Below are 23,087 nucleotides of genomic sequence, written 5' to 3'. Positions count from 1 at the left end.
TTCGAAAGACTCAACAGTGATGTCTGAAGACCCAGTAGGTGAAGATAATCCACAGACCTTGTTGCGAAGCAGTTTGACGTCGGAACTATTTTCTTTCTGCTGGACTACACCTGCCAGTCGTAAGGTTAATGGCGTCCTCTTTGGCTGAGCTGTAACATTAGCTAGCTTAGTGAGCTTAATTAGCCACCCTTTCATCCGTAAATAGATGTAAGCTTCCTTCTGCATGGTGATATGGAAAGCAAGTAACCCTACATGAAACTGCTCACGACAAGGATTATCATGACAAACTGAGCCACCGTTTCTTTAAAGAGACATTGCTGTTGAGTTATCAAATGTATTTGTTTCAAATGTAACTCAAGCCGAGTGCCATCTAGTTCCATTATGTTCCAAACAAGGCAGACATCTATACAGCCAATATCTCCCAAACTCTGCAACTCGCACCAAAATGATCTAGATGGCTGGATACCACTACAGGTAAGAGGAAAAATATATATTTTTTATTTCGAGGTGAACTGTTCCTTGAGTTACTATCTCCTAACCATCCAGATCTGAATATGACAGAGTCTCTGTCAGCAGGTATTGTTGGATATGTACACGAAGCAGGACGCAATGGAAACCATCACAAAACCTCTGAAACACTGTATACCTGACAGACAACAGTGTATAAGTACGAAAACCGATGTGTCCTTTAACTGTGATCACTATAAAAGGGGGTGAATGGGGCAGTGTACTCAATCCCACTGAAAGGACAGAAAAGGCATTAAGAGTGGAGTCTGAAACACTCGGGCCATTGTTTTGTTTCCTTTCTCCCGTAAGACAAAGAGTGCGAGGGAACCAAACAGGTGAAAATAACTGGCTGTATTTTTCCCCACTGGGCCGCCCGCCGCCGTGCACGACTTGGGCTGCTGAACCTGATGTCCTGACGCCTGCCTGTCTGTCGTATTCAGCCGAGGTGGTCTATTCAGAGTGAGGGACCAGGGGATACACAGCCCAGGGGGGTGTGGACGTGTGTGTGCTCATGTATGTGTGTCGATGGGGAGGGAGGAGGCGCTGTGAGCAGCAAGAGAATGCTTGGTGATGGGTTACCAAAAACAGAGCACCGGGGGACAATGGGACCCAGGACATTCCTGACATAACCCCAACACACCGGGGAGGAAGTGGAAATGGGGGGGAGGGATTTATTGGTGTCAACGGCCCCTCGCCCCAAGAGGAGGAACGGGTGCCTCTTTTGTCCCCTCTGGCGTTGGAGATGGACTGAATCGAGACGCCTTGCACAGAGAGGACGCCTCTAAACACATACACACATAATCACCCCTTTGAAAGAAGAACCACCAATTAGGGAATGGACATATACGGCTATAGAGGTTTAGACTCAAAGGGGGCAGGTTTCTGTGAGTGTGTGTGTGTGTGTGTGTGTGTGTGTGTGTGTGTGTGTGTGTGTGTGTGTGTGTGTGTATTGTTGCATGCCTGCCTGCATGCACTTGTCAATAGGGGCCTGAATGTAAAGGGAGAGCCAAATGGGATGCTTTTCAGCTCAGATTGCACAAGGGTTGACCCCATGGGAACACTGCTATGAACTTGTTTGAATCAGAGGGCATTTAGTCTCATTTAGGAATGGTTCGTGTTACACCGAAAGAGACCGCAGACCGACAAGACAATGTAATACTCTGGTAATTGGCTGGACAATTGTCAAAGTGAGTTTCCCAGAGTGTTACCCAAAACTTTTGAAGGACATTGGTCATACTCTCTTGTCGAGTGAAATTAATTTAGAATATTGAGATTTTAACATTTTCCCAGAAAAGGTGCAAGCCATACCGCCCATTATACCCATTTAATATCATCCAACTGGTGAGAAGCAACATCCTTTAAGTAAAGGGAGGGCCGGTTTTGAGTTGCATTGTAATTACTGACCCAGCCTGAGCCTCCTTATAGCTTATGCAAACCGTACTGAGGGTAAATACCCCTTTTGTGAACAGAAATGACTACAGAAAGCTGACCATCGGGCCTGACAAAGAATACCTTTTCTCCATCAATACTTGAGACTTAAACCCTACGGACAAATCAACACCACATCAACTGAAGACAGACATTCAAGGTTATTGGTTAAGAAAATACGGGATGTAAATGTCCATAGTTCTTATTGATCGCCTTTACTTTCTCACCTACACAAAAAGTTGTTCAAGACAGATTCCTTCCCGGTCAGTCCAAACAAACAACTATCTGTCTTTAAGGATAGACCTGCAGGGCGCCATATTGATTGATGCCATTTTTTCCTATACTATCCTGACGTCAGTTTAAACCTTTTGACCGTCTGGATACGGCATTTCTTCAATGATCACCTACTTTGACTTAGCTGAGACAGGTGGAGGACCATGTCAGACTAGACCGACGCTGCCATCTTGTGGTGAAAACACTGTGCTGTCCCGTAGACTGAATGTGGGCACGCTTAGAAAAAGCTGTGTGGTTATCTGTAATCCCAGATCAGCAGTGGGAAGCTGACCTTTCAAGGACTCCTTGAACCAGTTTAAAGGATCGTTAATTTGTCAGGGATCACATGGTGCTTTATGACCAGATAAACTGACAGTTATCTCACTCATTCTCAAATATGGTAACTAAAGCATCCTCGAATTTGGCTTTGGACCAGTGTGACATTGAGGTTGGATAGAACAGTGGTTCGCAAAAAAGGGGAGCATAAAGGATAATCAATTATTTCCATCATTCCATCCGTGGCACGAGGACTGTATATGTGAATATTTTAGTCATGAGTTTTACACACTTTCATCATCTAAAAGCAGATTTCTTATCAGATGGGGGACCCTGGGACAAAACCTTGTCAAACAGGGGTCCAATCTATGAAGGGGTCCATGACATGAAGAAGTTTGAGAGCCACAGGAACAGAAATGTGTCTCTGTGAAGCTGTTTTTAGGTTCAACGAAGCTTTGAGCTACATGCCAACATGTCCAAAATGACAATGCTGACCTGCTCCTGTCATGCAGATGTTGTGTTTACCATGGTTATGATGTTCCTTCAGTATCTGCCAGGTACCAATAATGACCCAGCACAGCAGACGCTCGGTCTAATCATCTAGTTTTTTCTCTGGCCTCTTCAATTGGCGGTCTGTGGGTCGACTGCGGCCTTTTAACAACCTCATTCATCCCTGTGATCATTTCATTAGTAGGCCAATTAGCCCGTTGTGCCAAGGAGGTTATGTTTTCACCCGTGTCCATTTGTTGGGCGGTTGGTTTGTCAGCAGGATTACACAAAAATCACTGAATGGATTTTTTTGCAAAAATTGGATGGAGGATGGTCTCGACCCAGAACAGACCCCATTAACTTTTGCAGCAGATGCGGATAAAGAGATGGATCCAGGGAATAATACCCTCTACTGAGAGCCATTCTAGTTGCGTCTGTTGCTTGTTTAATTAAAAAGTTTAACCCAGGCTGTTAAAGCGGAGGGAATACATGAGAATCAAACTGGCAACCTTCTGAAATTAAAAAAAGTACAATGTTTTCTTCCTCTACTGTCATATATGTGTATCTTAACCCATTAGAGATTTACAGGTGAGACATAAGAAATGTAGACGTCTGGCCCATGGCACTTTTGTTCAGATCCATCCTGCCTGAGGGGGCCATAATTGTCTGAATCATATAGTTATTGAGACATTTTCCTAAAAACTGCAAATGTCAACGTCATGGTAAGGGAATAAGACAAGTCAGGGGCTCTCCAGAGTCTTAAGGATTTATGTTCTTGGTATCCTGAATGTTGAGATGTTTAAGTGGACCATTGACTGACAGACACGGCCATCACAGGAACAGGAGCAGGGTGCTGTGGTGACCTCGGGGTTAAGTCATTTCAGAGTGTTCACTCTGTTTCGGGCGCCTCAGCCGAACGATCGCCCACAAATCAAAACTGGTAATAATTACCATATTTGATGTTAATCGACTCAGACACAGAGGAAATACCAAAACATTTAAAAACTTTTCCTCTAATGGATTGCACATTTTATCAGGCTGTTATTTACTATCACTGTGATTGAACTGAGCCTCCGCCATCATCCACTTCCAGCTCACTGGATTAGAAGTAATTCGGAGCGAGGGCTCCGTAGCCCTGGGTGGCATTGTTGTGGCCGTGCAATTTATTAGCTAATCGACAAGACAGTGCCAGATTCCGCCGCTCATGAATATCAAGGGCGGAATGAGAACCAGAACGTGAGCTTTCATTAGAGCGTTTTCGGCTCTCTCGCTCCTTCTACGTCTTTCAGAACACACATCGAGTTCAAATGGGAACTCCCAAGCCCTTCCAGCTGGCAACACTTTGGGATAATGATGCTGGATTCCACACAAATGAAGGGTCTAAATACCACCAGAGAGGTACCTGAACACCCCCCCACCACCCCCCAGACATGCATACATGTATGTTAAAACACACACATATACCTCCAAGGAATCCTTTTTTTTTTTCACATGCACTGCGCACTGAGTGGGAAAGCCAATTTCCCAGCGTCATTACTGGACGGTCGCTGCTGTCAAATGTAAGCAGCTCACCCAAAAATAATCCTGCGGCAAGTCAACAGTGCACACAAACACACACACACACACACACTGAGTCTTCAGGAGTGCAGATTGGGTTACTGCAGATTCCCAAGATGCGGCCTCAAGGTATCCTCAATTAAAAAAAGCTCTCTGGTTGAGTCATCAGTGCGAGCCGGGCAGAGACCACCTTCAGTGGTGTGATGTCAAGATGATGGATGGGACAATAATACTGGCAGAGGAGCTATTGATAGCTCTCTTTCCTTAATGTTGACATGTTGATACCGCACACCCCGAGCAATGGAGGTGTGTGTGTGTATGTGTGTGACAGAGAGAGAGAGAGAAGAGAGAGGCTCTACACACACACACACACACACTGCACAAGGACATGCTGGTATTATGCCCATTAATATCTCTTCCGTTCTCACTCAGGGCCCGTGGTCTTTGAAGTGGCGTGGCAGCTGAGCCCTGAGCGAGTGAGTGTGTGAGAGGATGTATACAATAACGCCAACACGCCGTCCCCGACCTGAGATGAGTCGGCAGAGGGAAAGTAAACAGGCGGGGTTCCCCAGGCGGCTGTCGCTGTGAGCAGGGGGTGTGCTGAGAGGGGCCCAAGCTGTTTATTTTTACACGGGACCTCAATGTCGTTTGAAGTGCCCTCGGTGCTCTCTCTCCCTCTTTCTCTTTTTTAATCTCCTTTTCCAATTTTTACCCCAAACCCTGCCATAACTTAACCTTCCTCCATCCCCCTTCCAACCCCACCCGTACCAACACCCACCCATGCTCTCTGGGGTTCTCACCAGCAGCTAACTAATTATCAGCCGGTTGGGTTTCCCCCACGTTTGGCCCACTTCTCTCTGACTCCGCTGACTGTAAAACGCATATGGATGTGCGGTGCGTGCGACACATATCTGTGCAGCGGCATGGAGTTTCAGGGCTGAACTGAAGGGCATCAGCAGGAGTCGTGCAGAATAATGAGGGTAACGTTCAGGCGGTGGCCCCCCTCGCAGTGAGAGGAGTGTCAGATGTGTGGGTTCGTGAGAGAAGTGTGGAAATGTTGGGTACTTTCAGTGAGCACTTGTTCAGAACGTATACGGGCACTACTTTACCTTGACGAAGGATTTGGAAGCAGCAACAAACGGCCTTATCGCCTCCGCCAAGGAGCCATGTGCGTTTCTTGTTTGTTGGTTGGTTTGTCCGCAGGATTACACGACAAATACTGAACAGATTGAGGATTGAATTAAAGGGGACTGTTGGGCCAAGGTGGAGGTATGCGCTCCACTGAGAGCCATTCTGATTGACCATTAATTAATAATAATTTTTTTACTTAAAGTTATTAACAGCTTTTGGAGTGGCCAATTAGGTAATACTTTATATTAACAGGTATTACTGCCCTTATAAGTACTGCTTATTAACATTAATAATCGTAGAATCATGTTTATTGATAGATTATAGATAATTTATAAGCATTTATAAGAACCATCCCTAATTTCCTTTATAATACGATTATAAAGAATGTATATAATTGTTGTAAATATCCTCTAAGCGTCTTTTAAATGTTAACAAAATGTCTTTTAAGTGCTTATAATGAGCCTGGTATGCATACAGAGGAAGCCAATGGTTATTCTTTAAGACCTGACCCACGCAAATGAAAAGGATCCTTGTCCACTGACTCCACCATCATGCGCCACCTGGTTTTTACAGTAGCCCAGAATGGACAAACCAAACACAAGCTCTAGAGCGGGCCTTTCAGGATTTTCCCATTTTAAGCGGCCACCATAGAGGAGAGTAAAATGTGGTCAATCAGTTGATCGCAATCTGCATCTTCAACACTAAAAGCCACTAAATCCTACAGACAGTATCTTTAAGTTAAGTTCAGTCGTGGTGATTCATCCTCAAAAGGAACTTGACTCACCATTAGATCAGATACAGATACAAAGAGGCTGGACCATTCATCGATGCTGAAACTGATTAGCACACATGCTTCCAACTGAACTGTCCTCTGAGTGACCACACTGTCGTGATGATGGCACGGCACGTTATCTGCTGTTGTCCATTTCTTTCCATATTGACATGCTCACGGCTCGCTAACACACAGTATGATGCCAAAGCCTCCTATGACCTCTGCTCAGTTTGAAGATTGCAGGCAGGTAACAAAAGGTCAGAGGAGTGTTTTATAGGAGTTAAAAAATGTTAAACCGGCTGAACCACAGGTGGGTCCATTATTACAAAGGGCTGGTGTTCAGACAAGCATTGGTAAGATAGAACATCGTGTTACATTTTGGATCAGTATGTCTTGAAAATTATTCGTCAGACTTTTTCCATTTGATTTTGGCCATAAAAACCTGACGTTAGTGTTCTAATAAATGATTGCCTGTATAGTGTGGAAATGTTTTTAAAGCTACCACTTGGAGACACTTGAAGAGAGAACCTGCTTTAATGGGGCTGAGAGAGATTCTGGAATCAAAATGAGAGCAAAAAAAGGTTGATGTGAAAGACCACCTCTTTAACAAACCCCATACAGACCGTGCTGTGCGCCCACAGCTCAGCACTAGTCCAATTACGACTGACAGGATGTGTTTGATTAGTGTTATTCAAGTTGTTAGTCAGAAATGGACTCTGAATATTCTCCCTTAGTTAATTTCATTGTATTTCATCGCAGGGCTTTAAACATTTCTCAATTAAAGGGGCACTGTGTTGTTTTGGGGAAGAGATCCAAACTCAGAATTTTAACATTTACAATTTGAATGAGGCAATAATTCAAACTCAGAAATGTTGATCGGTCCCATAAGTGAACAAACAAGCTGTTCTCAGAGGAAAATAAGGCCCCTAGAACACTGTTTGAAGCTAGAAAGGTGGCAGGGTCCGCCACATATAAAGAAAATAAAACAGCATTAGACTGTGTTGTGCTTAAAGGTCAGTTTGTTTATTCAGTTCATTCAGTCATGAAAAGCAAATCAGTCCATGATGATCTTTCTCCTCTGGTTAAGATTTCTTCCCCCAGAACTACACATTGCACCTTTATATAAAAAGATGTTTGACTCTCAAACACAGGTGTGACTAATAACATTAATGATGGCTGCGTTCCATTTAGGAGTTTTACTGCCGGTGCTGGTGTTCGCTGGCACACTTGCAGGTGTAGGTGGGACAACTTCATGGAGGAGAGTGTCATTAATGTTATTAGGAACACCTGTGCTGCTATGTCAAGTGAAAGACTTTATTGTATTATTTATATAAGGCTTTTAAGCAACATTATTATTATGACTATGTCTGATATGATGAGGACAATAACTATAATGAATGTGCTCCAGCAGAATGTAAATGTAAATCTGTGGGCTAAACTGTGAGGGTGGTTACAAACCTGACGGAGCTGTACAGGCGCTCGGCCACAAGAGGGCGCCCTCCCCCCACTGAACACCAGTCGCGGGGGGTTTCCCCCCTGGACAAGGTAAGCATCTCTCCTTGCGCCCAACAGCAGGGGCGCCCAACAGCAGGGGTGCCAAAAAATGAAGCGAGGAAAAAGCCGGAGGCTGACATTTTCTCCAGGGTGTCCGCCGCAGGGAGCCCAGCGCTGAGAGCCACGGGCTTTGAGCAGACAGACCACTGAGGCTTGTTTTGCAGACAAAATCAGCGCACTGATCCAAGAGTGCAACAACTCTAAAGGACCGAGGAGAGCTCCCCGCTTGAATCCCATCTGACAGCAAGTGAGTGTGTTGCCTGTTGTTGGTCCTGCTTTCTTTCATTCTGTTCTTTAACGCAGTCCAATTTGTAATTGGAGAGATAATCTACCTAGATTAGTGCCTGGCTGGCGGGGGCTCCTTTATTTCACAGAAATGCGTCAAAATTGGTCCCTCTGTGGGAAAAAAAACCAAAACGTGTGAACACGGACTGTACTGTCAGTGAGTGAGGAGACAGTACTGTACGTGTGTGCTGGAAACACAAGGGTTTCATAGCTGACAGCAGACATGTTTAGTTTGTTGTCTTGTTGCTAAGATTTGCAGTGTTTTCGTTCAATTCCAAGTAAACCCAAATTATTGAAATCCTACTTTGATTGTTCCAGTTTTACTCTACGCGCTGGCCTACTTTTCTCAAACGTCTCAGTTTAAACTGAAGCCATTTTAATTGAAAACACAGGAGAGAGAGGAAAAAATAGATAAGTGTGTCTGCAAAATAAAGAGCGGGGAACACTGGGAAAATTAAAAAAAATATGGGAGAATAATGAAGATTAATTATAAAACTAATTCATCCTCCGGTTAAGCCGATGTAAAAAAAAAAAAAAAAAAAAAAAAGTTACTTTAGGGTCTGATTCAAGTGAGAAAAGGAGAAAGTCGGAATGAAGAATTGGGTTTAGACTAATAAAAGAGTGAAGTAATCGGACAGGAGGTCAGAGGAGCAGCAGGAGTTCTCACAGTAAATACAGGCCAGAAGAAATGTGTCAAAAGCTGCTTAGAGTCTTCACGTCCTCGACATTTATCCCGCTTAGATTTAATTGATTTGAGCTCATTTCTGATGAAGCTGGCACCACTTTTCCCTCTGGTCTTTAAACCCATTAACTGCGTCTTATTCTTTTTTTTTCTTTTTTTTCCTGCCCCGTAGCCTCACTGACATCCTCGATCAGTATTGGCTGCAGGTGTGCTCTCACGCGGGCGTCACGCACGCACGCACTCAAGCACGGACACACGCGCGCACACGATTGGAGGATTTGGGTTAATGCTCATTGTTATTATGTTTTTTAATCATCCGCCTGTTCTAACACGCATTTCTAAAAAAAAATAGAAAATAAAAAAAAGACGCTCTTTGTTTGAGATGAATTACTGGAAGGGGAAAAAAAAGGCACAAAAGCGCAGCTCGGTCCCGGGCGGGCCGATCCGAGCCGGGCCGGGCTGTTCCCCACAGAGGATGGTACAGTAAATACAGTAGGAATGTTGATCAGCTTACGGCGGAGAGCCGGGAGGTGCCGATCGGCCGCGATGCTCGAATAATGAGGCTGCACCTGCAATAACACGCACAGCAACACGCCGGCTGTAAATTAACGGGACTTATGAAGCGGATTGTGGCCGTCCGCGCGGTTCTGCTGGACTGGTTTTTACAAATCCAACATATGTTGCTCTACATTATTGTTGGAAAAATGATTATGGCGCTCGGATGTGATTGGCTGAGACAACTAAGAAGTTGTAACAGACCAATAAAAAAAATGAAACATAAGTCACCATTCATGTTCTTTGACTGCTTTATTTGCATAGAAGTCTGTATTAATATAATTCATGACAATTAACTGCAATTACTGTACATCTCCCTGCGGCCTCTCCGGTGCGCTTTTACGCACAGCCTCCCCTGATTGGCGGAGCTCTCATCGTGACAAACCACATTTATCTGCTGCTCTTTAACCTCCGCACTGAGAGAGGGCTATAAAGCCATATGAATGCGGTTAATGAGTTAATGTGCTGCTGTCATGGCCGAGGGCGCAGGGCCACATATCCCGTGCCAAAAACGAACCTCTCTCTCTCTCTCTCTCTCTCTTTACGCACACACGAGACCCTCATAGTGATGCAACCGCGAGCCAACACCGTCACATATTTAATTTGATGCCACTTGTTATGACATAGCCTATTTCATAAAAACGTCAACATTTTTGGGGGGTGCCGTGACGCACGGGCTCATAAACCCAACATGTGTTGGGACTATTATTAGGATTAATAAGTTCTAACATTCGGCATCTGCCTCTTGTTTCTGCGGGCCCCCGGAGCCCCGCCAGGCCCTACACTGTTTTCAACAGGTTCAACGTTGTGTTCTCATTACGACCTCCATATGGCTGCCTGTGAGCGCAGCGAGCCATGGGGCATTTGGAGCAGGCGGCGTAGTAAGAATTAGTCCGTAAAGCGGCGGAGGTATTTGTTGTAAAAGTGAGAGCAGTTGTGTTGTTTGAGGAGGTGGGGGGGAGAAAAGTTGGACCAAGTGGTAGTTTGGTGAATTGTTCATTTTCGTCGGTGCTTTCTTTTGGCTTCACGGCTGAATTAGACGCATCGGTAAATTGCAGGTAAAATGAAACTCATGTTAAGGAAACACACAGTGGGCTTATGGAATATTTGATCTCTCTCTCTTTCTCTCTCTCTCTCTCTCGCTCGCGCTCTCTCTCTCTCTCGCACACACACACACACACACACACACTGTCGGGGAAATCTGGGTTTGATTTTAACGGGGAGTAGCCTACCCCGGGCTCGCTTTACAACCTATGGATGTACTGGAAGGTTTTCAGTTGCTTTGAGCTTCGGGCGCGGATGGGTGCAGCAGTCAACTGCTTCTCGTGTGTCCCCCTCACTTTTTGACTGTGTTGCGCGCGTTCCTCTCGTCCCCCTTTTTTGTATCCAAAAAAAAGAAGAAGAAGAGGAAGAAAAAAAATAATATTTTGACGAGGCGAGTGTGAGAAACGCGAGACACTTGAGCGCGCGGAGAGGACGGTTTTGTGACGGGAGAGCACCTTAAAGTGTGACTGGATCTCAGGGGACGTGCTTTCAAACTCAAAAGACATCGACAGTCACGACTCGACACCGGGGTAAGTTTATAACTTACGGGTCGTTGTTTTATTTTCTTTTGTGGAGAGCAGATTTTACGCACCGCTTCTTCTCTCAGAAATGAAAGTGTGTGACTCACGGCGCCTGCTGCGACGGGCTGTCCCATTACCTGCCGTTTGTTTTAAATGAACCCAATGACTGTCATTACTTTATTATGCGCCGCTGAGGTCGTGCGACTGGACTGCAAGTGGCTGTTTGGGGTCGCTGATTCAGCGGGGCGCGCTGGATCGGGAGCGGTGGACACCACAGACAGGTGTCAGCCTCCTCGCTTCACAAGTGGCCACGAAAAGCGAGAAAGAACGGGATTTAATACGAGGTACAAGTGGTGGGCTATGCAGAGCCTGTGAGCTTTAATAGCGACCTGGAACCGGAGCCAAGCGCGGGTGCCAAAGCAAGCAGCGCGCTCCTCGGTTCCCGTCCTCCTCGGCTCTGCACCTCGCCAAGTCTCCCAATGCGTTTGTCACTTCTAATATTTTCCCCCCTCGCTCTGACACAGGCACGTGAAAAATATTTATTGTTGGTCATTGCTCCAAGTCACTCAGGTATGGAGAGGAAAGCGCAGGAACAAGATCAGGCAGCTTTTAAAGTGCGTCCCCTCTGTGGTTCATAGAGGATTAAAGGGGCACTGTGTGGTTTCGGAGAAAAGATTCAAACTGAGAATTTCAATATTTACAATATTAATGAGGTCATTTCTGTTCCATAACTGAATAAACAAGCTGTTCTCAGAGGACAATAAGGTCCCCAGAATGCTGTTTGAAGCTAGAAAGGTGGCAGGGTCCGCCAAATGTGAAACCGTGTTGTCTTTTAAGGTCAGTTTGTTTATTCCGTCGTGACAACAAAGAGTGTGTTTCTTTTCGTTTGTTTGGGCGCATAGACAGCCAAAGAAGATCTTTTCTCTAGTGCACCTACACAAGCTTCGTTTTGACACACCGCGGCCAAGGTGTGAGAGGAGACGGTAGCCTCCGTGACGAGCTCCACCCTCTCCAGACTCATCTGCTCTCCAATTGCAAGCACCGACAAGCCTGGTAGTGAAGGCGAGAGTCCCATCCAGATTGCTTATCTTAACTGCTTCAATAGACTCAAAATATGCCCCTATTGCACACTGAAACAGTGTCAGCCACTTGACCTACTTCTCACTCTCACCGCAAACGACTGGAATGAGTCCACAAAGCAGCAGCAGCAGCAGCAGCAGAAGAAGAAGAAGAAGAAGGCCCCTGAATCCTCACTGCTCACCGAGGACAGAGAGAACGCAGGAGTGTAAACTGGAGCAAACGCTTGTGTGAGGCGCTGCTCGTCTGGAGCGTGGCCACCGGCTTGCCATGTTTTCACAAATTAATCATCATTATTTAATTGCATCACACCCTGCTTCCATCAATAACAGAGGCAGAGAGGTTTAGAGCCAGGAGCAGCTGTGGGCACATGATGTGGAAGCTAATCCAGAGCAACATAGTGCAGATTTGTGTGTGTGAGCGAGTGTGTGCACGCTTGTATTTGGTATTTATGAACCCCAGAGAAAAGCGGAGGGATTGAGAAGGAGATGGAGAAGGCCGCCGTAACATAAGTAGATCGTTTTCTTCTACTTTGAAAAGCGGGATTCCTCAGAGCTCTTGGCTCAGTCCACCTGAGCGAGTAAAGTCAACACGTCCAATGTGTTTTTCTTCTTCAACAGTTTGACGGGGGGAACGCTAGATGCGAGGTCTCTCTTTTCTGTTTTCGCTGGGTGAAACCACCCGTCCCCCCGCTTCAATCCTTTGACATATTGGAAAAACAACCCCCGAGCGGATAGAGAGATTTTGCTCGGTTTAACCATGACCCCGCCGGTGAAGCTGTCAATGAACTCGGAGATCAGAATGATCACTTTTCATTTTACAGCTGTACAACAGGAGCTAACATTCAGGTTCTGGCTCTTGATTCCACAACGATATAAAACACACAAAGTCTCCGCTTTAGAGGTGAGAATGAAGTCGAAACGCCACCTTGTTACTGACTTGTGGCCGTGTGCTTTCACTTTGAGAGACAAATTGGGTGTGTGTAACCGTGTGTGTGCTTACCTCGCCTCTTAAAATACCTGTCATTCGTCGGCGTGACACCCAAGATGTCTCTCGCTGCGGGAAGAGGATCCAGGGGCAAAGATACACATGCTTCATCCTGCCGCTCCCCGCACCCTTCTTGGCCTGCATGTGTCAGCCCCACCCTTACTCCAGATGCAGAGATGTGTGTGTGTGTGTGTGTGTGTGTGTGTGTGTGTGTGTGTGTGAGGTCCGCTCATGTGTCTGTGCCCACTTTGTACCTGTGTTCTTAACTGCCTTGGATATGCATCTTAGACATCTTCTGTATCTATGGCACATTTCTCAGATGTAGCAACTATGTCTTAAAAGATGTGGGTTGATAATGTTTTGATACCAATGCCCCTACGGATTCTGGTCCCATTCTTTGTCGATCGGTTTTCAGCATTTAGGCAGCTGGTTTATTACCTCCGCAAAGCGGGTTTTGCCCTCGCTGCTTTGTCTTTTGGTTGGTTGGCTTGTGAGCAGAATTACACAAAAACTACTGAACGGATTTCCACAAAACTTGTATGGAGGACGGGCCTCAGCCCGGGATAGACCCCAGTACCTTTTGGTACATGACCAGGAACTTTTCCCCACCTTCATGAACATTTCAAGATAGGACATTCTTTTACATTTTTGTTAATTTCTTAGAGATCTTGAGGAAAAAAATCAGACATATTTAGATGGTCGGTATTTACGAGTATTATCTGGATTTAAATATGTTTTATCTGATATTAGATTGGGCTTGAGCGACTTAAAGGGGACTGTTGGGCCTTGACAGAGGTATGCGTTCTACTGAGTGCCATTCTAGTTATCTCAAAGTCTGATCATAGTGTAGCTGCCTTTAGCCAATGTTATTATACCACAGGATATTCACCCTTGTATAGGGTGAAAATACATGGCATTCCTGGAATTGAAGTCCAAGTTGCCAAGAAATATCTTTCAAGAGTACAACTTGAGTTTGACGTTGTCATTTTTGCAATTGAAAAACTGTCAGAAAAACTCACTGCCATTAATAAAAATAAATTGATAAGCTTGTGGGTGATTCTGATGGATTGAACAATTGTGGACAATTCTAGAATTATAGATCATCCGTCATGACAATGGACTGAATGTATGTTTGGCTCTCCCAGTGCTAATGTTAGTTGTTAGCTCATTTCGCTGACAGCTACACAGCAAGTGAGCGCCGAGGGCAACGCGATGCACATAGAAGGTAAATCAATACTAAAAAGGAGTTGCGTATGACTGGAGCAACAGCTAATTAGTGGGCCATCACTTGGCTAACATGCTCACGCCTTGCGCTAAAGTTGCCCATCACACATCCGTCAATACAATAACCACAGAGGCAGCAAAGGATCATGGGAGATTTTTGTCTTCATTGTTGAACAGTCACCGCTGTCGTTCGCAGGAGGTCTCCTGTTAGCCGAGTTGCTGCTAATGTTAGCTCAGCTAGTTTCTAACAACTCTAACTTAAAATCCAGACATCTGATGGAAACAATCTTTAAACTGTCTTAGTTAAAAGACAAAGTTGAAAATGGTCTAGAAAGTGACAGTAGTGTGACCTGAAAGAGTAACAAAGTAGTCGGCTGGAAATTTTAATGTCCATAACATCCGGCCAACAACCAATTCTTGTGGAAAACCTTTGAGCAAGTTCCCCAAAATTGCAAATGTTTACGTCCAGTCGACAAAGATATCTGGTAGTAATTATCAAGGGAACAAAAGAGGGAACTGAGGTGACGTTACATAAGTTGACGAGGGGAGTAAGTCGGGGTGGATGGATGGGTCAAAATACATCGGACTTGAACGTGAGAGACCGCTGTTCGTTTCCTGTTTAAAACCAACCGTCAACGTTTTTAAGCACGGGCGCAATCATCCCAAACCACAGTGTTTCCTTAACCTTAACAAAGTGCTTATTTTAATCCAAGCCATCATTTTTCCCCAAAGTCGTATTTGTACGGAGCACACGAGAGCTCCCGGTGGGAATTTCTTTACTCCAATTACATTTTTGCATTTCCTCGCATTAAATTTTCCAAACCTTCTGATCCATAGGGAAAGACTGAGCTTTGTTATGATACATTCATCATGTGGTATTTTGTTGGCAGAACAGCTCCAGCTGCAGTTACAGTTGTTCAGATAAATAGACATGGACAAATGACAAATTCGAAAGTTGCATTATCGTCAGGCGAGCTGTAAAACAGACACTTAGATGCTTTTCCCTTTTCCCTGTGAGGCCGCACCGGGTGACCTCTGCCTTAAAGGTCAGAGGTCACCCGGTGCCTGCTGACATTGCCGGCAAGGGAGAATGAGCAGAGGTGGAGATAGGGAGGAGAGGAACAAGGGAAGAAGGGAAAGGGAGTTGTCCAATGAGTCACAAGCTTTGGCATCCTTCACAATGCGTCTTCCTGTGTGTGACTTGTGGGCACATATTTGGGAACGCGAGCATGTGTTTGTCCGTCAACAGCGTGCGTGTGTGTGTGTGTGTGTGTGTGTGTTTAAGTGTAATGTACGCAACCGTGTGAGTATTCCAAGCACTTAATAAAATGATTTGTGGTTTTCTCCCCCCTGTGAGTTCAAAGTGGGTCCTTGCTTTCGGCTGTGGGGTAGAGGTTGCTCTTGTGCAATGGAAAAAAAAAAGGGACTGTTTTCCTGTTAGGGGGGCTTTTTGGGAAAACCACGGCTCTGCCTACCGCAGCCGAGCCTTCAAAGGGCTTTGAAGGAGCGCTCACCTCGCCTCTCCTTAAACCCCTTCCATCCCTCCAAACGAGCTACTTCCTCTCGTATGCAGGAACACCTCACCTGCCTCTCCCCGACCACCAGCGTCCTGCTGCCGAGCTGCGGTCAGGGTTGGCCTCGGGTCCATGGGAAACATTCTATCAAGGAGCAGTCGAAAAACACACTGGAAACAGCGCACTCTGGGAACTTTAACGCCTCAGCATTTTTTTGCCTCGTCTTTATGATCCCGGTGACCCCCGCCGCATGGCCGTCATCCAGTGACAGACTGAGAATCTGTGCCTGTGCCGGCCAATCGCAGGGCTGCGGGTGTCATCCCGCTCTCAGGCGCATCTTGACGGCACATGTAGAGGAAATACTTGTTGTGGTTGAAGGCGGATCACAGTTTGACACAACAGGCCGTAAATTTTGTTGAACCCTCATCCCCTCACTCCCGAGTCCATCGTTCTGTCAGTTAAAAATCCGAGACAGAGTGCAACTTCTTCACTCCCTCACTCCCGAGTTCACCGCTCTATTTTTCATTCGTTAGATATTAAGTCTTGACTTAAAGGTGCACTGTGTAGACTTGGGGAAGAAATTTTAAGATCTTTATTAGACTTTTAAAATTTATTTTTTTTTAAATCAACAAAAACTATTTTTGTATTTAAGAGTGAATAAACTAAATTAACGAGCTGACCTTAAAGGACAACACAATTTTATACTATTTTACTGTGTTTATATGTGGTGGACCCTGCCACCTTCCTAGCTTTAAACAGTGTTCTGGGGACCTTATTGTCCTCTGAGAACAGCTTTTTTAGTCATATTCCTGAGTTTGTATTATGACCTCAGTAATATTGTAAGCCTTTTGGGTGTTATTTTTAGTGACGACCCAATACTTATCAATTTGTAATTCTCAGATACTTAATGAAAGTATGTCTCGGGTGCGTATTTTATGATTATTTTGCTTTGACCTTGAAAAACCATTCACATAAGTTGGAAAATCTGGTTTTATAAATGTCTTTTAAAGTTTAATCAACTCAGACAACCTGTTGAGTGTTTTTGACATGCATGAGGAAATCAAGTAAATCAAGCAGATGCTCAAACTCATCACGCATCACTTTTGTGTCCATCTTTCTCTTCATGACGTTTTATTAAGTCACTGTACACCACAGTAAACGGTTTGTTGTCGTTACAGTAAACAGGACAATGTTTCAATGTGTTGGGACCTAAAATCCGTGTGAAGATGAAACAAAGACCCCCTCTTATTCTAAATATCTGCCTTTTCCTGCCTTGTCTCTCACAAATTAACCCTGTTTAACCCCGAGTCCAGTGAGTCACCGCTGCTCAGAACTTTCTGCCTGCTCATGTCCTCTCCCCTCCCTTACGCCTCCCGTTTTCTCACCGAAAAACACTGACCTCACAGAACACTTCATTAACAGAAAAATACACCACAACTTGTCCTATCAGCACTTTTCGACTAATGCGTGTATGTGCACAATTGCAGAGAGCGTGAGCTTAGCGCGACTTCCTGTCTGTGAATCTGTGAGAACCGGCCCTGACCTCATATTCCACCTCGCGCTGTCTGTCTTCTCTCCTCCTGCTCGGTTCTGGATCGGGTTCTGTTGATTTTAAAGAACCGCCGTCGGACTCGGGGCCAGGCGTGTGGGCTGGGCCACAGAAGCTGCTGCATTCCTCTGCAGGGCGTTCTGGGCTTCTCCCTGCAGTGTCTCTCTTCTGCCAGATTACAGAGATCGAAGGGACAGAGATGATTTCACTTATTGACAGCACTTTTATTGTCTCCTGATTTGTCTTCAACCGTAACACTTGAGAGCCTGAAACGTGTTAGCCCAGTAACAGATAGCAGCTAGATCGGGTATGGCCTCCGGATCAGGTGCAGCAGTTCGCTCCAGTGAGCAGTTTTGAAAGTTTGAATTTGAGTCGAGTAAAAACACCCCATGACTAAACCTTCCAGACACACACGCGGAGCCTCTGAGCAGACATAAGCGGTCTTTAAAAATTTGTCAGTGATCCCCCGGCTAATGACGCTCTCAGCTGTGAGAGTTGACCCCCTCCTGCCCTCGGCCCTCCCTGCTCCTCCTCCCCTCCTCCGGTCCCTAATGAACGCCAGCGAGGAACTCGGAGTACCCGACCCCCCACATCCCCACACCCACCCACCCCCCCCCCACACACACACACACACGCACGCACGCTTACACAAACAGCAGGACCGTCGTCACCGGTGTGGAGACGGCTATCATCAAGTGGAATTCAGGCCGCTAATATCTGACCCTTGTTACCTGAGGCCTGTCAGTCATGTTGATTCATCTGGACAGGTTTATTTACCTATCAAATTACTCTCTCCTCCTCTGTGGGTGAGAGAGTGTGTGTGTGAGGATACAGATGGTAAGGAGGTGTTTAGTGCTGAACCCATTAGTCATTTAGTCATTAGTCTGTTGACAGAATGCAAAGGTGCACTATGTAAGAATTTCAGTTATAAACATTACAAAAGAACTGAAATTATCCGCATGAATGTGAGGAAATCATCGTCTTTGTAGGATGTTGTGGTGCAGAGATGTCTACTGATTTGCTAACTATTTAGCCCGCGTAAACGGTGTCAACACAAACACCCCTTTATTGATCTGAACTCCCGGTCTGGACCACTAGATGCATGGCTAACCAAGCTAACTAGCTAACGGCAGCTACAGTTAGCCAGCAGTTAGCGGTTACTTTATTTGTTTTAAGTATGACTTCAACAACTGGCCAATTCTTACATATTCCACCTGTGATTTAAGACTAATTTCAATTATAACCAATCAATTTTCTACCTGTTTTCTGTAGAACAAGTGAGGTTCTACTTTTGAATATGAAGATTTGCTGCATGTGTCTGTTCTATAGCATTGTAAATGGCATAAAATCCAATATAAAGATTTAGAATAGGCTCTCAGAAATTTGGATTCTCAACACTCTTTGACATCTTGTTCAAAAAATTAACAGGTTAATTTGGACTGCACAAATAAAAAAAATGAATCATCCAAATTGCAGATACTGCATTTAAAAAAACATATTTATAATGATATTTATCATTTTTTTCATTTATAAAGCAAATTTCAAGGAATCCAATGACCACTGAACTTTTAAAAGGTTCTTCATAGAACTTGAATGTGTTCAGCAACAAAAAACCATGAGGGTTTTAAATTAAACCACTTAAATGGTCTATATAGAACCTTTGAGGTTGCCACATACACACCAAGCTATAGAACCCTAGAAGGTTCTATATAGAATCAGTTGTTCTTGGAGTGAACAGATGACATCAAATGTCACAACATCAAGATTTTAATTGACAATTAAAATTGTGATGCAGAAATCATCGTCAAAATATTAGCCACATGATTTCAGACCTAAAATGAAATAATGAAAGTAATCCTGTGTGTGAGGCTCTGATGTTCAGGTGAACACCATCAGCTACAAGCCTTGTGCTCTCTGTGTGCAGCGGGACTTCTGACTTTGTTTCTGCTCTCACTGTTCTTTTATACTCACACAATGCATCTCTCCGTAATGATAATGAGAGTGGAGGTGGCCCTGTTGTTAGCCAATTAAAAAGTCCTCCATGGTTCTGGGCAGCCGCTAATAACCCCACCAGGGATTACTGTACAGCAGGCTGCAGGGACAGCAGGGCACCAGTTTGGGCCCCAGCTTGCTGTCAGCCGAGAGAAGCGACCCCGTAGACCTCCATTCACTCTCAGCCGTGGCGGGGCCGCCGCGCCGACTCTCCGGGGCAGCGTGAAAAGCTCCTACTCGGGATACAAAGTGGCTCAGCTGTCCCTCTCCTATCTTCACCTCCCACGGCGCCCTCCTCTACACCCAAGCCAAATAAAGCCTCTCAGCGACTTGTGTTTTCCTAATCTGTGAACTCTGACAGAGGCGCCCACGCTTGAAAGAGAGACAACTCAACATGGGATGATCTCCCGGTGACAGGGAGAAGCTGAAAAAACGCTGCTGAAACCGACGGACCACCCTGTCATCTTCCTGTTCCTGTCTTTTTCTCTCTCCCTCTGCCTGTCTCCCTGCTGCTCTCTGTTGCTCCCTCCATTCCTCACCCGCCTCTTTTTAATTTAATTTCCCTTCCCTCTGCCCCCCGTCATCTAGCTTCTCTAATTGGCCTGTCACTGTTTGATTAAAACCATTGAATCCGTTCCAATAGCCAAATGGCCTGAGTGGCTTTTTGTGGTGGTGCACAACTTTTATTGCGGAAGGGGGGGGGGTCTCCACTCTAAAAGCCCCATATTTTTGCCATCCATTCACATAGTGTGCCCATCATACTAATGGGTAAATTATTTAACACTGCAGTAGCTCAGCCACTGGGGATTGTAGCACGCCGGTGCATTTTCCCTGCCATTAATCCACGGAGGAATGTTGCAGTGATGAATTGGCCGTGCAGTTCGTATTTGTCACTGCGCCCCAAGCAGCCATTCACTGGGAAATATTAGCTGCCACAGGAACAGTTTGTCTTTTAACAAACCAGATGGTGGTAGGCTTGTGTGCTTGGGCGTCAGATCCAACTTTAAAGGTGCAATCTGTGAACTAAAGATAAAACAGAAAAGTAGTGAACACCGAATCGAAATAATTTCCCATTTGAGAAATACGCTCACTCGCATCACTTGTTTATTTATTTTTTGTTTATGATGCAGTAGTGACCAACGCATGAAACAGCACAGTACAAGGGGGAAAGCTAGATTTAAACAAGTCAAGACAAATGAGAATAGACAATTAATAAACTGTAGGAGCAATAACAATAGAGAAAAACAAAACGGCAACAAAACATAACAAAAAAAAGTTGCAAAAAGAATGTAAATGAAATTAAATGCATTGCAAAAAGACATTATCTGATTGGTTACACGTTCTTGGCTTATATCAACACTGATTAATCTGAAGCTTCAGAGTAACTAGTAAATTAAGTTATCGCCTCCCAATCATTTTGTGGCTCCAGAGGAAGCTGTATTCAATCTGATAAATTGCCCCCAATGATGTCGCTCGGTGGCTCAAGTTGCATTGTGGGTAATGTAGGTGCCAGGTTTGGAAAAGGAAGAGCAGTGTGTTGAATTAAAAAAAAAAAAAAAGCCAATATCTCTGGTTCTGCTTCACCATCTGCTTCACTGAGTCCAGCGGTGTTATAGGAGCGGAATGCAGACCAGTGGACTGCGTTTCAGAAACGTGAGCCTACATTACCCACAATGCAACTAAGCTTCCCCTCTCAGATTACATGCTGTGTTTAGATACAGTGCTATAGAGTAAATTATTCTTAGTTACATTAAATCACTGGTTATTATTTTTAGTAAAAGGTAACTGTATATCGCTTCCAAATATCGTTTATCAGTCTCCTTGATTGCTAGTAATTGGAATGTGAGTCTGCACGCTGAAGATGAAGCTGCAGCCAACAGCATTTCTGTGTGGTATTCATTGTCTTCTTCAAACAGATGGAGACATGGGCCTGCAGCTGTTGCTACTTCAACCACACTTAATGAAAGACAATGTCTGCCCCCGCTGAAGGAAACTTGCGGCTTGTTAAACACACTGTCGATGCTGAAAGCAGAGAATTTTCTTGCTGAAACAGACTCTTCGTATTTCAAAGGTCGGCCGGCTCCACCACCGTGCAGAATTACTATTGCTGCTAGACTTATAAAGAATATGTTTTTAATAAAGACCAGCCTCTCGCCAGAGCGCAGCAATGTCGGGGCCCGTCTCGGAGAAGCGTTAACACTTGCCGCGAGGCCAGCATCTATTACAGACGGGAATTAAACAGCCTTGTCACTGTTCTCTCTCTGTTTAACCTACACGCTCATCTGCCAGACGCGCCTGACAGCACCAGACCCTGGAAGAATCTCTCAGCGGGCCCGGCGGCACACGGACCGCACCATATTTAGTCATCCACAAGTCCAGACACAGACTGATGCAGTCCTCCACCTTAATCTGTCTCCCCTCTGTTTCTCTCTCCATCTCTGCCTCTCTCATTTTTTATGTCCTTCCCCTAAACCCCCCCCATCTCTGTCACTTTCCCTCTCCCCCACTGCTTCCATTCATATCTGTCCTCGCTCGCCCTCCCTCGAGTCGTTTCTGCTTTATCACTGTCGCGCCCCTCGCTGTTTTCTCTCTCCCCCTCATGTGTCCCTCTTTTTACTTCTTACCGACTGAAACTCCTCTTTCCTTGTGCCTGTTTGTCCTCTTTTCAAATCTCTTAAGCCTGTCAAGTGTTTTCCGGCCTGGGTTTTTCATTTTTTGTTTAAAAACTTCTTCAAACTTCCTCTCATTCCCCTCGACGACATGCCCGTCATATTCTGAGACTGAATAATCCCCTCACTCCTTCTTTCTTTTCTTCCCTCACCTGTCATAATTTCCACTCCTCCTTCCTGCTCCCCCTTCTCCTCTCCCAGAGCCTCCCCGCTGTCTCTTTTCTTGGATGAACATGCTGCTGATGGAAGCTGGGCCGGGATGCTAATGAGTTGCTAATTCTATCAGCCGCCTCTCCATGCCCTCCCCAGTGGGTGTCGGGGCCCGCCAGCTTTTACCGCGGCCAGCCTTTTGATGGAGTGCCTCGGCTGATGAACTCCCGCCCGCGTGCCCACTTTAACCTCCTCGTCCTCGGACACATGTCATTGATCAACGTCCTTATCCGTCCTGGCAAGGCACACTCGCAGCCCAGTCCATTTATGAGCAGGCCCATTCCCTGCGATCCATTTTTCATATATTGAATATTATAATAGCAGGGGATTTAAAAAAAGATGTGTCTTCATGTACAGGTCTTCAGATTTCTTGGAGTGGCTGCTTCAGAGCTCAGCATCTTTAAAGGAGCAGTATGTAGTTTTAGGGAAAGAGAAAAATACCTTAAACAAATATAAATAATAAACAAACTGACCTTAAAGAGACACAATTTCATACTGTTTGACTTGGTTTTTATGTGGCGTACCCTGCCACCTTTCTAGCTTCAAACAGTGTTCTGCGGACCTTATTTTCCTCTGAGAACAGCTTGTTTATTCAGTTTCAGAATTTCTTCTCCAAATGTACAAAGCGCCCCTGTAAGTATTAGTAATGAATCAGACATTTTGAAATATATGTATTTACCTACCAATATCCAGTGATGGAAGCCTTCTTACTTCCACTTTGGGACATTTTCCTCCTCACTGTCTCTCTGCTCTGTATAATTCCCTCACACTATTTCCCTTTAACACCCACT

General features: G+C 45.1%; 1 protein-coding gene across 3 annotated transcripts in view; it reads left to right on the top strand.

The window, feature by feature from the left end:
• The first annotated feature begins 5,651 nt into the window (after positions 1-5,651).
• The window catches only part of ntn2 (netrin 2), a 53,907-nt gene continuing 36,471 nt past the window's right edge, over positions 5,652-23,087 (top strand). Inside the window, exons 1-2 of one of the 3 annotated variants that reach the window (XM_030401299.1) lie at positions 5,652-5,698; positions 8,006-8,234. The gene's annotated coding sequence lies outside the window, so the exon portion shown is untranslated. The other 2 variants (XM_030401300.1, XM_030401298.1) reach the window with 2 other exon arrangements.

Source organism: Sparus aurata, chromosome 20 (assembly GCF_900880675.1).
Source record: "Sparus aurata chromosome 20, fSpaAur1.1, whole genome shotgun sequence".
In the NCBI taxonomy this organism is placed as follows: Eukaryota; Metazoa; Chordata; class Actinopteri; order Spariformes; family Sparidae; genus Sparus; species Sparus aurata.
The sequence above is the reverse complement of the archived record's forward strand: the minus strand, read 5'-3'. Positions and strand labels throughout refer to the sequence as shown.